Below are 17400 nucleotides of genomic sequence, written 5' to 3'. Positions count from 1 at the left end.
CAATGTAGCAAGGTATATAGCCCACAAAAATCAGTAGTTTTTCTGTTACCAACAGTGGGATGAACCAGGCTGAAACCCAAAAAAAACCTCATATGTATTAGCCTCAAAATCAAAACAAATCTAAACAAAAGACCAACAACAAAACTGAGAATTAATTAATTTAACTAAAAATGTGAAGGACCTCTACTGTGAAAACTTTAAAAATATAAAAAGGGAAACTGAAGGAGATTCAAGGAAATGGAAAGTCTTTCAATGCTCCTGGTTGTAAGAATTAATATAGTGAAAACTGCAATACTGTCCCCAAACTACTAACAATGCAATACTTATCAAAATCCCAACAATATTCTTCAGTGCATTCGAGAAAGCAATTCAAATTTAATATGGAATTACAAAATTACAGATGAAACAGAAGGCTTAGAAATGAACTCATGGGCTTATAGTCATCTTACACACACACACACACACACACAATAGAATTCTATTCACCCATTAGAAAGGATAACTTTTCACCAGTCTTAAGAAAAATGAAAGGCTTGGGAAAATTCTACTAAGAGAAAAGAGAAAGGAATGCAGACAAAATAATGTAGGTTTCATGGATTCATTCAATTTTGGTATCTACAAGTAAACAAGACAGATTCTACCTCTTCCCAGTTAGAACGTTCATTATGAAGAAAGCTAACAATAGCAAATGCTGGCATGGATGCAGCCAATTGGGTACTCTATCACACTGTTGGTTGGAAATTAAATTGTTCAAACACTGTGGAATGCAGTACGGAGTTTCCTGAAAAGAGTAAATACACATCTCCTTTAAGACCCAGTAATTCCCCACATGGGCAGTAATCCAAAAATTAACAAACAAGCTCACATGAAAGCTACAAGTATAACTATGTTCAGTGCCCAGGTCCAGAGTTCAAGGACTGGAAAAAAAGTTACCACTGCTGGCATTTGTTGCCACAAAAATGAACCCTTTGACATAAGATACCAAATCACTCTATTTGCAATAGCTAGCATAGGACTTAAAGGTAGTGGGTGACAAAATGGCTTCTTTGTTGAATATTAGGAAAAGATGTAGTCAGTCCAAGAAAAGGGAGATTTTGTTGTTGTTGTTGTTCAAGGGGCTTGAAGTCTTGGCATGGGCACTGTTCCTGAGCTCTTCAACTCAAGGTGGGGTACTTTATCTCCTGAGCCACAGTGTCACTTCTGGTTTTTTGGTGGTTAAATGGAGATAAGTGTCTCAAGGACTTTCTTGCCCAGGCTGTCTTTGAACCGCAGTCCTCAGATCTCAGCTTCATGATTAGCTAGGATTACAGCTGTGAGTCACTGGCACCAGGCTAAAAATGGAGGATTTTTAGAAAAGAAAATCCACCTCTTCACTTGTGTGAACACTTCACCTTCAACTCATTTCATCAGACATTTGTAAATTTTCTCTTTTCCTTCATGCAGGAATACTGCAGCCAGTATCAACTCAGCTGTGGGACTGAACAGTTGTATGGCAATTGCTAGCACCTAAATCAAGAACTGTTACATCAAAACTAATGAGACCCACTTTTGGAATAATTGTTTTCTCTTTTTATAACAAATCTTTGCTTGATTACTTCCTAATGTGACTAATGACATTTTCATTCTCTTCAGCCTTTTCCCACATGTGGTCAAATATTTATGAATTCAAAGATTTCCATTGATAATTCATTAAGCTGACCTCTAAGAAAATGTGGATTTCTGGAATTTGGTTTTCTGCCTTGTTCTTACATGCATAGGCTTTCTATGATTTATTTGTTCTACAAGGAATTTTACTTTCTAATCTTTGTGTGATCAATTTTAGTCTCTCTGTTCAGTCTTTCTGACTCTCTGGAGTCTCATTTGAGTCTGCTTCATAAAAAATATGTTATTGACCAGCTAAATGACTTTCAGCTTCTGTTTTTTGCCTGACTTCATGTAGTCTGTGATAGCAGACCTGACTGGCTGTGCTTACTGGAGTTTTTGTTTGTTGGTTGGTTTTGTGTGGTTTTTTTTTTGTTGTTGTTCGTTTGTTTTAGAGGTCTAGGATTACTATTCAAGGTAGTAGCTTCTCTGGGTCCCAATAATCCCCTGACCTAGAGTCAATGAGTTTTTCTCCTGAAGATACAAAGAAACAGCTAACTAAATTCCTGTTAATTGTCTCAAAATGAGTCAATCTGGCATTCTTGCAAAGCCATCAATAATCCTCTGTAACCACTTATAGAAATGGTCTATCAAGATGGCTTTTCAAGGTTGACTGTGAAAAATGTTCATTTCCAATTCAGCACCATGAAACAGATCACATCCCATGGAGCAGACTTTTGGAAGAAAGGTCCCCTTCCTTCCTTCTCTTATGATTCATCAAACCATAATATTCTGCAGTTGTGGCCAGCCTGGAGCACATTTTCCCAAGAATATTCTGTAGTGTAAAAGAGGACCAACTATGAAAATAAATGTGAAAATACTTGTCTACTACAGAGTGATTTATCTTGCTTTTATCTGTTGTTATTTTCATTACATCAAACACATGGATAAATTATATTGGGATTAGACAAGTGGCAAAAGATTAATGGAATAAATATTCAGTTTACTTTCATATATCCAATATAATGCACTTAACCCCTTATGGAAATTTAAATCCGACTTAGAAACAATGTCAGAAATATAAAATAAGCCTCAATATGAATAATCTGGCACACATACACCATCATCTACTCAGAAATTCAGTCTCTCTTTAAATATTTATTTAGTACAAAATAATAAAAATTTAATTAATGAATGTGACTTTTAAGTATCATCTGAAATACTCCTCATGTATATGATTGTATATGTTTTAGATGTCACCTAGACAGGAATTAAACATGCATGTAAAATTCAAATTTCCACAATTTAAGCTAGATTAGAGGAGTCATACCCTCCTGTATTGTGTGGTGTGAATTTTACTACAATGCTGAACCCTTCCACCTAATACCAAGAGTGAGGTGCAATAATTTATTTTTTCATGTTAAGATGAGTGCTAAGTGTAGGATACACTTTGAATTATTACATTAATTTATTAAAATTAGTTTCATTTTTTCTTTTCTATATCTGCAGAAAGTAAAATTATATATTAAACATTCAATATGAAGTAATCAATAATAAGTAAACTATTACTAAAATGATATACTATTAAACTGTGATTTGAATTATAGTTCTAACAAACTGTGATGTAAACAACATTTAATAGAATTATGGGTAATGTTTATTAAACTTACCATCTTGTTATTGTTTTCTAATTGTGTCATTTGTTATTCTTGATACAAGTCATCTCTTCACCTAAATTGTTTATTTTTCTATTTTATCTGTATTGGTTTGCTGATTATGCATTTTGTTTTCCCTTTTTAGTGACTGACATGAGGCTGAAAATCTGTACGCTAGTTTATTACTTCCTACATTAATGTCAAGTTGCTGCTCTCCACAGCTGTTATACTTTTCTTTGTATAGTACAGCATTTCCCCTAGTCCCACCGACTGTATTGCTGCTCTCATATATATATATATATTTTTATTTTATTGTCAAGGTAATGTACAGAGGGGTTATAGTTACATAATTAAGGTCATGAATTAATTTATTTTCTATCTTGTTACCCCTTCACCCATTTTTCTCCCTCTTCCCTACCAACGCACCTCCCAAGATCGTTTCCAAGCTATTGTTTTGTGATAACACTGTTGCATAGTTTCCCCCTTTGTCCTTCGTCTCACTATTTTTTTTTCCTTCCCGTTCCCCAGTTCAGATCAACATATTTACAATACACATGATACCAAAATCAAATACAGTGACTACAGGGGATAAACCATATGTGGGAAAACATAAAAAAGGAAAAAAATAAATCATGTAGTACATTAAGAACAACAACAACAAAGAACATGTCTTGGAGTTCATTTCACTTAGAATCACCTTATACGGTCATATGTACATAGCTATTGAGCTGTTCTACTCATCTACTAAGATTATAATTGATGTACACATTAATGCTCCCTATGACCCAGTAATCCTACTTCTGGGCATTTAACCAGATGGCCACAAACAAGGCCACACTAAAGCTACCAGCACAATTATGGTTATCACAGTAATATTTACCATAGCTAAGGTATGGAATCAACCCTGATGCCCCTCAGTAGATGAATGGATCAAGAAAATGAGACACACAGTCACATACACACATACACACACATACTATGCTTCCATCAGAAAGAAAGATACTACCTCATTTGTAAGGAAATGAAGGTCTTGGGAAAAATCATATTAAGTGAAATAAGCCAGACTTTAAAAAACATAGTTCCCATGGCTTCCCTTATTTGTAATAATTAGTTTACATCAAGGATAATCTCATGTATTTTAATTTGACAGTTTGTTCTATGTTGAGCGTGCAACATTATTGCTATATTGTTTGTTATCATTTCTGCAAACAGGCAGGTATATTGAAAAAATTACGTTCATCTTATCCATTACTGAAAGAAGAACAACTAAAAGAGCAACCCTTACTAGGAAGAACAACTCCTACTTATTTAGCTTCATTCCTATGTAAGGCCAATGTTGTCCCCTGTATTCTCATGTACATTTCAACTCTATACCTCATACTGTATATCTAGTATCTTCTACATTGTGAACTAAATGCCCCAGATGTTCCACTTTGCTTTACTTAAAAAAAAATTCTGTCTTAGTATTTGAGGTTGGTGTGTGTGTGTGTGTGTGTGTGTGTGTGTGTGTGTGTGTGTGTGTGTGTGTGTGTGTGTGTATGTGAGAGTGTGTGTGTGTTTACAAAGATCAGAACACAATATTTTTCTTCATTTCCAATACATTTTTCAGGTCATTGTAAGTTGTGGCTAATGGGAGCAGTCTCTTGTTATTTTAAGGATGAAACAGAAAAAGATATTTGTGCTTGTACCACAGTTGCTTTAATAGTCTGCAGTTGAACACTGAACATTGATTTATATCTTGGCTGCTCTTGTGAATAATGTGAATAACAATGAAATACAGATTTATTTTCGAGTTACCTAGAGAGAAATAATCACATGATTGGTGGGTCACATGATATCTCAACTTTGGATTTCTTTAGAAACTTGCATACTACTTTCTACAACAAGAATACTAACCTGTTTTTTGACCAATAGTGTAGATAATTTCCTTTTCTCCACACTCTCACCAACATTATTACCTTTTCTTCAAAGGTAATATAGGGCAGGTTTTTACTATCTGCATTACCCTAGACTGGCCTTAGACTTAAATCCAACCTCCTAAATGCTTGGAATTACAAGCCTTTACCACCATAACTGGTTCCATTAATTTTTTGATAAGTTATAATAGTTATGAAGTTGTATCATAGTAATTTTGAATTATATTTCTCTAATGACTTCTAATCAAAAAGCATTAAGGCAGCATAGAAGTTGTATTAAACACAACTTTGTAAACCCACAGGCAATTTTCAGGGCTTTATTGAGAACATGTCTATTCAAACCTTTTTTCCATTTTTGATCCAGTTTCTGTTAATCTCATCTTTAATCTCGCTAAATTAGATCAATTATCAATTCAAGGTAGTATAAAAGAAAAAAATGTAGCAACTCCTAACATTTTTCAGTTTTTAATAACATGGTATTGCTTAAATCATTTTGTGTTAACAATTGACAGTATATAACTCAATTTAGTTAGACCTGTTACAAGGCTGTAGTTTATTTATTTTACATTGATTGTTCTTTCCAAAGCCTGTTTGTCTAATTTCCCTTGGTTTCTTTCAGTCTCAAGTAGCTCAGATTTCAAACTGAAGAATAAATGGAAGTAAGCAAACCAAAAAAAAAAAATACAGTTCCTCTCATCCGATGATGCCTGTATAAGAATGAGAAAGAGTTAATCCTTTTAAGGACCTATGATGGGACAACAAAAAAATGAATTTATTCTTCTATGTCTTCTTTATCTTTGCGATGTAACTTAAATGTTGTAAAACACAATATACTCCTCAGATAATTTTATGTTTTATCCGTTTTGCACATTTTCATATGGATTTCATCTCAGTCTACAACATTCTTTCATCATTCTGTCCCTGATATTTTTACACTATCAAGACATAAGATAACCAGTTTGATTTACAGCAAGAGAAGTTATCCACCTGGCTTCCTTGGAAGCAGAGCATGATCAATATATATTACTTCTGGTTGCTAACTACATGTAATGGTTTCTGTACTACTTATCACATTCTATTTAGTATTTTAAAAAGAATGCTGGCTAAACTCAAAGCTCATTCCTAGAAGTTTATGTTAAGTATTTCACAAGTTTTATTCCCTTAATTGTTAAGATAACATTTGCTATAATGCTAATGTTATTACCATTTTAGTGTTGGGAAGAATTGTAATTAAAGGCAGTAAGTGCATGACCTAAAGACACACACAGTGAGGAAGGAAATGAGTCAAAGTTTCCAAAAGTCTTTCAGCAATACACAAAAGGTAGATAAAATCTCTCCATTCTATGACACTCTCAATTCAATATTCATATTGCCCATGGTGATTGTTTTCTGTCACATTTGTCTTCATCACAGATTGTGTTGGTGACATTGGGTTATCATGCTCAGAGCTGAGCTTATACATTGAGGTCCAAAGAGAGGCAAATTTCTTCTGTCCCACAATTCCAGTATCCTTTTTAAAAAGTACTAAAACTTTTAAATATCATCATCTACTTTCTTATAAGTAACCAAAAATTTAAAAAATCATAAATAATCACTCCAAAATGCTTTAAAATTGGAAATGCTAAAACATGCCCCTCTGAAGTAAATTTTCTTCTACTTTTAACGTTATTCTGAAAGTCTTTGCTGGTTTGTCAGACCTGCAATCCTAACTACTTGGGATATCTACTCAGGAGCCTGAGATCTGTGGATAACAGTTGAAACCCAATCAGGGCAAATGAAATTCATGAGATTATTTTTCAAAAATTTTAATGAACTAGCAAAGGGCCAAGAATGGAGATGTAGCTCATTTAGTAGCACACCAGTCTATAGAGAAAAGGCCTTGCAAGACTTGAAGCCCTGATTTGAAACTCTGAGCACGCCAACACACATGCAAGTGCTTAAGCACATGCGTGTGTTCACAAACATAATAATTCAAATTACCTTCATATCGGAGTTTTGCATGAATTTCTTTGCTAACGAAATTATATGAGTAAAATAAAGGAAATAAACTCTTCCATCTCAGAACATTTTTATACATTTTTATTTTAAAAATATTGTACAGAGGGGTAACAATTACATGAGCAAGGTAATGAGTACATTTCCTAACAAGCATTGTTACCTCCTCCTTTATTGTTCCCCTACCATCCCTTCCCTCCCACCTCCACAAGTCCATTAACCCCCCCCCCCATTTCCCGGCCTCAATTGTAAAGTTCACTTTACAACATAGTGTATTGTGCATCTCATTGTTACATGGGTCAATCTGTATCCCTAGTTAAGCATTTTGGTTTTTTTCGTCCTTCCTCTCAAAAAATTAGAGGAGAGTATAAACAAGATGTAGGCACACCAACTTCAAATACAGTGAAAACGGGTGTTATAGCATAGGGGAGGAACATATAAAGAAACAAGAAAAAACACACTGCACGTCATAAGTATGTAAAAAAAAATAGCAAGAAAAAAAAACCACTTGTGTCCCTAACTTGGGGTTCATTTCCCTTAACACAATCTTATCTGGTCATATACACATAACTTTTGACCTTTTCTGCTTATCCCAGACATATATTAGTTATTGAAAATTAGAGAAACCATGGGACCTACGTTTCTTTGGACTTGGCTTACTTCACTTAATAATTTTTTTCCAAGTCTTTCCATTTCCTAACAAATTGGGCTATGGAATGCTTCTGAAATTTGCCTGTCATACTTGCACAGGGGCCAGCTAATCTCTGTATCATTCCAATGTTAGTGTATGTGATGCTGAATTGAGCAAAGAACATTTTTTATATATAAATTGTAATTGATTTTCTTAAACTAGACAATACAACAAAACGTAAGTTTAAAAGAATTGTCATGAAATTTTAGAACCATGTACTTCTTACATAAGTACACATTTAAGAAAAAATCAAGATTGACATGTCAAAAACAAAATAATTCCAGATATTTGTTGTTCAAGAGATGTGTAGGAGGAGGAATTCAATTATTCTATACAAGGGACCTGTCATAATGAACACTGCAGCAAGTGTTAAGGTTTGTTAAAATATTTAATGTTTTAAATATATTTAATTTTGGGAATTTGCTTATATATGCCAAAACTGGGACTGTTTGGCAGGTCATAATACTTTTCTATAAAGTATTTAAGATTTATGGTAGCACATAACTACTACTAAGTATGTACATTTCAGAGTTTATTGAAACCTTACTAATGAGAAGTTGCAAAGTCTTTGTGTAAAGGAGCAGAATAAAGAGTTGGCTATGTTATCTACACAGTTTCTGTTAAAACTGTAGGCCTTCCTTACTTTATATGTTAGTGAGGAACAAATGATGATATAAGCCATATACAAATTATGAGATGAACTATAAATGGTAATCTTAGTGGGTGATTTAAACACTACTCATAGCCTATAAAATTCTTGTTGAACGTCATAATCTTAGCCAGTGTTAAATGTAAAGAAATATGACAATAATAAAATCTAATTTGTAGTACACTTCAAAAACTGAAAAAATGATAATAGTTTTGTTTTTTATTTTATTAATCATTGTTATTTAATTATTGGTTTTCTTTATTTGTAGCATTGTTTTTCTTGTAATATAATACAACTTTTTGTAAGTTGTCATTAGGAGGTACTTTGAGAAGGGTATTGGGATGGCCACATCATTTTTTATAGGTGCATGTGAATTTATAAAGAGGGAAATTAAGAACAAAATATGTATTTAAAAAATGATGAAGTAGAGTCTGATTCAGGAGTGTTGATACATGTCCACACCTAAAATATTAGCCCTAGGCTGAAGCAGAGTTATTACAATGTTGAAGCCAGAAAAGTGAGAGACTTTGTTTTGTTTTGTTTTTGTTTTTATTTTGTTGGACATGGGGCTTGAACTCTGGGGCCTGGGTGCTGTCCCTCAGCTCAAGGCTAGTGATACCACTTGAGCCACAGCAGCACTTCCAACTTTTTCTGCTTATGTGATGCTGCGAAAAAAAACCCAAGGCCTCATGCATGCAAGGCAGGCACTCTACCATTGAGCCACCTTCCCAGTACCTGAGAGACTGGATTTTAAAAATCATCTAAACAACATTTGCTTTCTGCTTTGGGTTATATAATGAAATATATGAGTATCTTGTTATGTTTTTGTGCATTGTCATACCTCTAAATTTATACTAACTTCACCCACTTTATCCTTGTCAAAGTCATGAAATATCTCTGAGAGTTTGCTTCTGTGAAGATTGTTTTGTATTTATAATTTCTTCTGAGTCATTTTTATTTTTTATCAAAATCACTTTATATTTCATGTTGATGAGTATTTACACAGAGACAGGCATATAGAGGATTTAGTTTAACAAGTGAACATTAAAATTAGAGCTCAAAAATAAAAATGAGCCTTAACACATATTTTCATAGCTTTCCCCACATTCTCCCTAAAAGAAGACAATATTAAGAATGTCTGAGGGAGGCTTTTTATCTCCAATTTTCTTGAGCTTCCTAGGTTTAGAATTCTTAAATCACAGAGACATGCTGTAATGGGAGTAAGATTTTTTGGTACACTTTTCCCTTCAGACTGTGTTTCTCATTCTTCCCTTTTCTCAACTCCATTATTAGAGATTTTTCTCAGAGATGACTCCATCTCCAACTTTTCACTCTTCCTAGCTGGACAAATGAATTTGCAGATCAAGACTCTTAGACAGAAAGAATTTAAGAGCCTGAATCTAAGACACTTCTCTCATACACCATCCCTACAAAGACACAAGTACCAAAGCAGGATACATAGTTTCATTTTTTTCTAGCAAGGCCAATGCATGAAGTTGCTTGCTTCTGAGTGTGTCTGTTTGTAGCTCTTCCTGATGTTGCAGATTAACTTTATACCTGGTTCCATTATCAGCTACCAGGAATGGCATGTTTAGACCATCCAGGAGGTGGCTCAACAGGGCGGCTGGATGTGTAGGATGCCTCATGAATGGCACAGAAGATCTGTGTTGGAAATACCGGGGGCAATTAAGGTATCTTACAAACACCATCTCAGCAAGGCAAAGTTTACTCCTGCAGAAGGCATCCTGTTGCATGTCCAAGTTGAATAAGCACACTGGCTAGGCAGCCCACCACTGGCTCCCATGAATTTGACCTTTGGGATCATCTTTCATGATGGATCAAAATTTTGACCCCTTTCAAACTAGTCAAAAGCTTTAATAATCAACCAAATCCGAACACCTGGCCATATGAAAAATAACCAACTTTTACTCAGCTGGTGTTCTACTACTAGTGCCATGTCTCTAGCCCCAGCACTTCTCTAAAATAGCATTAGTAAGGTTTTGACTACCTTTACAAGGGCAGTGCTTATATCAGTCAAGCACTTCAAGATTTAACTTCTACAATTCTCCCATCTGATTTTGCTTTCTTTTCTTCCAAACAATAATCATTGACTTTCCTATTCAGCAGTATCCAATAAGATATTTTGATTTAAAAAAGGGTTTGATTAAGGCAGTTTTTCAGTCAGTCACTGAACAAAACCTGTTATAGAAGAGATAAAGCACCTGTGCACACATTACTAAGGAAACAATTACTAAAGAGGTAAATATTGCCACCATGACTCATTGTTAAAATGCTCATTCTGTCATCAAACTAGTAAAGGGATCTGCCACCACACACAGACACACAACCTTTTTTATAAGTGACTGGGGGATTGGTCTTGGGTTTGATCTCATGCTCTGGGCATTGTGCCAGAGCAGTTTTACTCAAGGCTACCACTTTAGCCACAACTCCAGTAGTATCTTTTTTTGCACCTTCATTGGAAATAAAAGTCTCATCTTTCCTGTCTGGGTTGGCTTCAAACAAAGATCCTCAGAATTCAGCCACCTGAGCATTTAGGATTATACTCAGCATCATCTCAGTTTTTAGGTAATTTGTTTCCAGTATTCAATCCTTGTAAGTCTTTCTGTATCATTGGCCTCGAACCACCACACAGATTACCTTTGAAGTATATTTATTCTTTTATTTTTATATATTTATTGTAAAAATACTGTACAGAGGGGTTAGTTACATGAGCAAGGTAAAGCATACATTTCTTATCAAGCATTGTTACCTCTTCCTTTATATGTCCCCTACCATCCCTAACCTCCTAGCTCCAAAACTACTCCATACACTCTCCCCGACCCCTGCCTAAATTGTAAAGTTTGTTTTTCAACAGTGTCTTGTGCATCTCATTGTTATAATGGGTCAACCTGTATTCCCCTTTAAGTTTTTCCCCCTTTTCCTCCTCAATCTAGTGAACTCTATATACAAGATGGAGGGCACCAACATCAAAAACATTGGAAACAGTGGTTATGCCGTTTTGGGTGGGTGGGGGGACAGAATACAAAGAAACAAAAATCACATGGAACATTATAACTATGTTAGAAACAATAGCAAGAAATGAAAAAAGCACTTGTGCCCCTATGTTGGGGTTCATTTCACTTATCACCATCTTATCTGATCAAGTATTATATTTAGACCAAACTTTTCCCATTCAATCCTACCAGGGGCTTCTAGTTACTTTTACATGGTGGCATTTCCAATAAACAAATCCTGCTGATAAATAAAAGCACATATTGGAATAATTCGATTATGAAGATCATAGGTTATGGAGATCAACAGAATAAAATTAATTTAAGCTGCTGTTTCTGGTTTCTAGCTTTAAGCTCTTTGGGAACTTTTCAGGGGCTCCTAAGTAAATATGAAATTTGTAAATATGTAGTTTGTTTTTGCAAATATGAAGTTTGAATGACCCTCTAACTAACAAGTCTTTCCTTACTTAATTTAAGGTGTTTGAGAATGGTCAGGTGTGGATTGGCCAATGGAACCAAAGCACAGATTCCACTCCAGTTGGCCCGTAACATCTCCAATAGTAGTCTCCTGGAATACCACGAGACATTTCCCCTGGCTATGATTTGTACTTACTGCTCACCTCAAAGGGTTGGCCTTTACTACATCCAGGTAAGTTTCCCAGAAATGTCCAATTTTCCCCAGGTAGTTGACCTGGAAAGAATAGAGCTGATCAGTTTCAGGGATTTTTTTTTTTTTTAAATTTAATTTTATTTTATTTGAGAACATACTGTACAGAGGGGTTACAATTACATGGGCAGGATAATGCATACATTTCTTACCAAGCATTGCAGCCTCCTCCTTTGTTTACCCTTCACCTCCCTTCCCAGCCTCCCCCCTCCCTCCCACCCAAACATACCCCCCCTCCCCCCCCCCGACATTGTAAAGCTGGTTTTGACATGACATTTTGTACTTCTCATTGTTGCAACAGGTCCACCTGAATCCTTAAACGACTTGTTTGTCCCCATCTCCTCCACATGTTATACTGACATCAAATATAGTGAAAGCGGGGGTTACACTGTGGGGGAGGGACATACAAAGCAACAAAGAGATAATATTATAAATGCGTTAGAAACACATGCATGAAAGAAACAAAAACATTAAAATACATATTTGAGGTTTCGTTTTCCTAACATCACATTATTTGACTTTTTCCACTTGACTCATACCTATACTAGATATTGCAAATAAGGGAAACCATGGGACCTATGTTTCTTTGGGCCTGGCTTACTTCACTTAATATAATTTTTTCCAAGCCTTTCCATTTCCTAACAAATGGGGAAATGTCATTCTTTCTGATGGAGGCATAGAATTCCATTGTGTATATATACCACATCTTCTTGATCCATTCATCTACTGAGGGGCACCTGGGTTGGTTCCATGTCTTAGCTATGGTAAATAATGCTGCAATAAACATAGTTGTGCTGGTAGCTTTAGTGTGGCCTTGTTTGTGATCATTTGGGTAAATGCCCAAAAGTGGGATTGCTGGGTCATTGGGGAGCTCTATGTGGAGTCTTTTGAGGAACCTCCATACTGCTTTCCAAAGTGGTTGAACAAGTTTACATTCCCACCAACAATGAAGTAAGGTTCCTTTCTGTCCACATCCCCTCCAGCATCTGTTGTTGTTAGAGTTCTTGATTTTTGCTGTTCTAACTGGAGTGAGGTGATATCTCAATGTTGTTTTGATTTGCATTTCTTTTATGGCTAGGGATGTTGAACATTTCTTCATGTGTCTATTGGCCATCCTTCTTTCTTCTTCAGAGAAGCTTCTCTTTAAGTCTTTCGCCCACTTACTTATTGGGCAGTTGTTTCTTTGAGGATTTGTTGTTGGGTGGTTTAATTTTTTGAGTTCCAAGTATATTTTAGATATGAGACCCTTGTCCGTTGTATGGCTAGTAAAGATCTTCTCCCAGTCCGTGGGCTTTCTATAGTTTCAGGGATTTTTGAAATAGACTCTTGCTTCTGAGAAGAGTAACAAGGTGTTCCAAGTTGTCTCAGATCACATTTTGCTGATCTATCATGAATTTCATGCACATGGGGTCTGAGCTCCATGACAGCACAAATAGGACCTCTTGTGTGGCTTCCCTGCCACACAGTCATAGCAGTAGTCCTTTTGTGGACACAGTCACCACAGTATTTACCTCACTTATTCAGTTTCAATTTGAATCTGGGTAGACTCAAAATTGGAATACATACACAGAGTGTCTGCTCCAAGAATGAATTTGCATCATATCCCTCTTGGAAGGAAACCCTTTAGGTGTAGCTTGCCTTTTTTTTTTGGTCGGTCTTGCAACTGAACACTTTGCCTGGGTGCTGTCCCTCAGCTCTTCAACTCAAAGCTAGTCCTCTACCACTTGAGCCACAACACCACTTCCAGTTTTCTGAGTGGTTTCTTGGTGATAAGAGTATCACAGAATTTACCTGCCTTGCCTAGCTTTGAATGACCGTCCTCAGATCTTAGTCTTCAGAGTAGCTAGGATTACAGGCGTGAGCCACCAGTGCCCATATTTTTTTTTCTTTTTTTCTTTTCTTTGTTCTTGGATTTGTTGGTTGTGAGGCCTGAAATCTGGGCCTGGACACTGTCCCTCAGCTCTTCAGCTCGAGGATAGCTTTCTACCACTTGAGCCACAGTGCTTTTTCTGCTTACATGGTGCTGAGGTATCGAAGCCAGGGGTTCATGCATGCAAGGCAAGCTCTCTACCGCTAAACCACCTTCCCAGCTCTTCGTCTGAGTTTTTAGTTAACTCACTTGCCAATGTTCAAACCTTCTAAGGTCTTTGTGCAGTGGCTGGGAAGGTGGTTCAGTGGTAGAGTGTGTGCCTTGCATGCCTGAGGCCCTGGGTTTGATTCCTCAGCACCACATAAGCTAAAAAGAAAAAAAGCCGGAAGTGGCTGGTGGCTCAAGTGGTAGAGCGCTAGCCTTGAGCTGAAGGGTTGAGGGACAGTGCCCAAGCCCAGAGTTTAGGCCCCACGACCGGAACCCCCCCCCGTGAAAAAAAAGTTCTTTGTGCAACTTTTGTCTCCAATCACCACAGAAGCTCTTACCTTGTCAGATAATGTTTCTACAGCTAATTTTCCCATGCCATCCTACTAGAGCATTTAGTTTATGGATTAAAAAAATTTTTAGTATAAATAACAAACCTCTTTTGATTTTATTCTACTCTATATTTTATTTTTGCCAGTCCTGGGGCTCCCTGAGCTTCTTCTGCTCAAGGCTAGCACTCTACCAGTTGAACTACTTTGCCACTTCCAGCCTTTTCTGTTTATGTGGTTCCGAGGAATAAAACCCAGGGCTTCATGCATGCTGGAAAAACAATTTTCCACAAAGCCATATTCTCAACCCCAAAAATATTTTATTTATACTAATCATAAGAATAAAACTGATTCATAAGGTGCTTTCTGGTTTCAAGCTTTGAACTTTTTGGAAACTTTGTCAGGGGGATCCTGAAAAGCACCTAAGTAATTAGGAAATACGAATGACCCTCTAGGGAAGGAGTCTCTCCTAACTAGTATAAAATGTTTGAGAATGGACAGCTGCATGAAATGCTAAGGTGAAAGGGATGGCCAATTGAACCAAAGTACGGGTTCTACTCTAGTTGGCCAGGAAGGTCTACAACACTGGTCCTCCACAATACCATTAGATATCTCCCCTGACTATATTTAGTGATTACTGCTCATCTCTTCAAGGTTTTGATTCCACTGCATCTTGATAAGTTTCCCAGAAATGCCAATTACCCCTCCCCGTACCTAGAGAAGCAAGGGGTATAGTTGGCTTGGGAAGATAGGGTTTTTGTCTTAGATCCATACTCTTGTGAACAGCATCAGCAGGGTCTTACAAGTTTCCCCAGGCCGTGTTTGAATGACATATCATGCACTTCATGCCCTTGAGGATCTGAGATTCATCATAGTAGGAAGTGGACCACTTGTTTTTCTGGTTTCTGTGCCACAGAATCTTAAGAGTAATGGTGGGCAGAATATTTAACCCATTTCACCAAAGCATTATTTTCTTTGTCATAGGACTTGAGCTGAAGGGCTCAGGGATAGCACCCAGGCCCAGAGTTCAAGGCAAAAGCCCTACGACTTGAGCCACAGCACCACTTCTAACTGTTGGTGGTTAACTGGAGGTAAGAGTCTCAAGGACTCTCCTGCCTGGGCTGGCTTTGAACTCTAATTCTCATATCCTGAGTAGTGCAAGCCACTGGCACCTGGTTTTTCACTTGAATTTTAAGTCTACCCAGAGAGTCTGCTTCTGAAACTAAGGTTCAATTCCATACATCCTTGGATCAGCTGGAGGATCAATCCAGGCTTCAGAGTCAAAGTGGGCAGCTGAGGGAGTTTAGTGAGTAGGACTTTTTTGAGATCCCCTTTCAGGATTTAAGATTTAAAGCACACAAATGCAAGCACATATTCATAACAAGTTTTTGTTTGGACACGTGCACATTATGGAGCTCCATAATGAAAATCATCCATTATATAATAGTGTTCTCAGACCTTTGTCAACATTCTCCCTATGGATTATCAGAAGCAGGTCCTTAGATCATTTTTCTTAGGTTCCTTAGGCCTAGAATTCTTATTTACCCATTTTAGCAGGTCTCTTGTGATTTCAGTTTTTGATGCATGTAAAACTTCCTATTGTAAGTTTCTTGTGCACCCTTCTCATATTTAACTCTCCCGTTACTGAAGATTTCTCCAGCTCCCACATTTTTATTCTTGGGCCAGGGAATGAAAACACACATCGAGACTCAAGTTCTCTTTGTGCCTAAGACACACTCAGCCCCTAAAAATCCCCAACCAACCAGGTAATATGCTCTACTCCAATTTTTCCTCTCATGGCTGATGTATGAGATTACTTTTTATTGAGGTGCTTCCTTGGCCCTTTCCTGAAATTGCTGATACACTTTGCATCCTTTACCACAAGGGATGGTGTTTAACCCAACCTTGAGCTATCTCAACAAGTCAGGATGTGTCTCCTCCTGAGGGTCTCCCTACATCCCCCTTGCATAACATGGATCCTGGACTAGTCCCCCATTGTTGGGAATACTCCCCTACTGTAACCCAATATCCCAAGAAAGACCACCAGGTCGAAAGGAACTTAGCATGGCAAAGTTTATTTCTGTTAAAGGGCATGTTATTGACAGGAAGCAACCACTCTGAGTGGGAAGTCTGCCCAGGTTATACCCCTAATGAGTTACTACTTCTGGTATTGATCACAAGTTGTGTTCACAATCTTGCTCTATTGGCTCTTTTGCAGCTCAGCTGGTTATTTTGAAAGGGGTTAACAATTTCAGAGCAATCCACTAAACCAGGACAACCAGGCCAGAAATTGTTAGAAAATTCTTACTCAGCTTGTGCTTTATGAGTTAAACTATTCTTCAAGTCCCTAGAATGATTTTAGTAACAGGATATACTTTTGTTATATAGCTTTTTGGAAGATGATTAGGCTTAGTCAATGCTTTCCCTCAATCCATCATTTTCAGAGAAAAATATTATTGTAACTCTTACACAGTCCATTCCCAGACAGAATTTATTATAAGTAGCTCCCTTTTTGGAATGGAGCCTTATGAGCTTCCAGGTGAAAACACCTTATTCGCATGTTGCCTTGATTCCCTTTGGCAACTCACCTCTGCAAGTGGTTATGAAACCAAAAGTTATGTGTGGCTGCTTCATTATACTTGTGCTCCTACCGCTAAAGAAAGAGGAAAGACTGCTCTCTGAAAGCATGTAACTATGGACTTAAGCATGCTTACTGAACCCTGAGCACAGAGCACAGATTGAGCTGCAGCATTTTCAGAGCCATAGATGAATCAGTCAGATACCAGCTGCTTGGCTGACCACAGGGCACACTTCTGATGCCACATTTCTGAG

At 37.0% G+C, this 17400-nt stretch overlaps 1 non-coding gene across 1 annotated transcript; it reads right to left on the bottom strand.

Annotated features, from left to right (window-relative positions):
• Positions 1–7852: 7852 nt before the first annotated feature.
• LOC122121121 lies at positions 7853–7955 on the bottom strand. The gene has a single exon (XR_006149891.1). It is a non-coding gene; the product is annotated as a U6 spliceosomal RNA (small nuclear RNA).
• Between the last annotated feature and the right edge of the window lie 9445 nt (positions 7956–17400).

The sequence above is a fragment of the Dipodomys spectabilis genome, unplaced genomic scaffold (genome assembly GCF_019054845.1).
Source record: "Dipodomys spectabilis isolate Male_0828 unplaced genomic scaffold, ASM1905484v1 ptg000183l, whole genome shotgun sequence".
Classification (NCBI taxonomy): domain Eukaryota; kingdom Metazoa; phylum Chordata; class Mammalia; order Rodentia; family Heteromyidae; genus Dipodomys; species Dipodomys spectabilis.
This window is presented reverse-complemented; position numbering and strand designations above follow the sequence as displayed.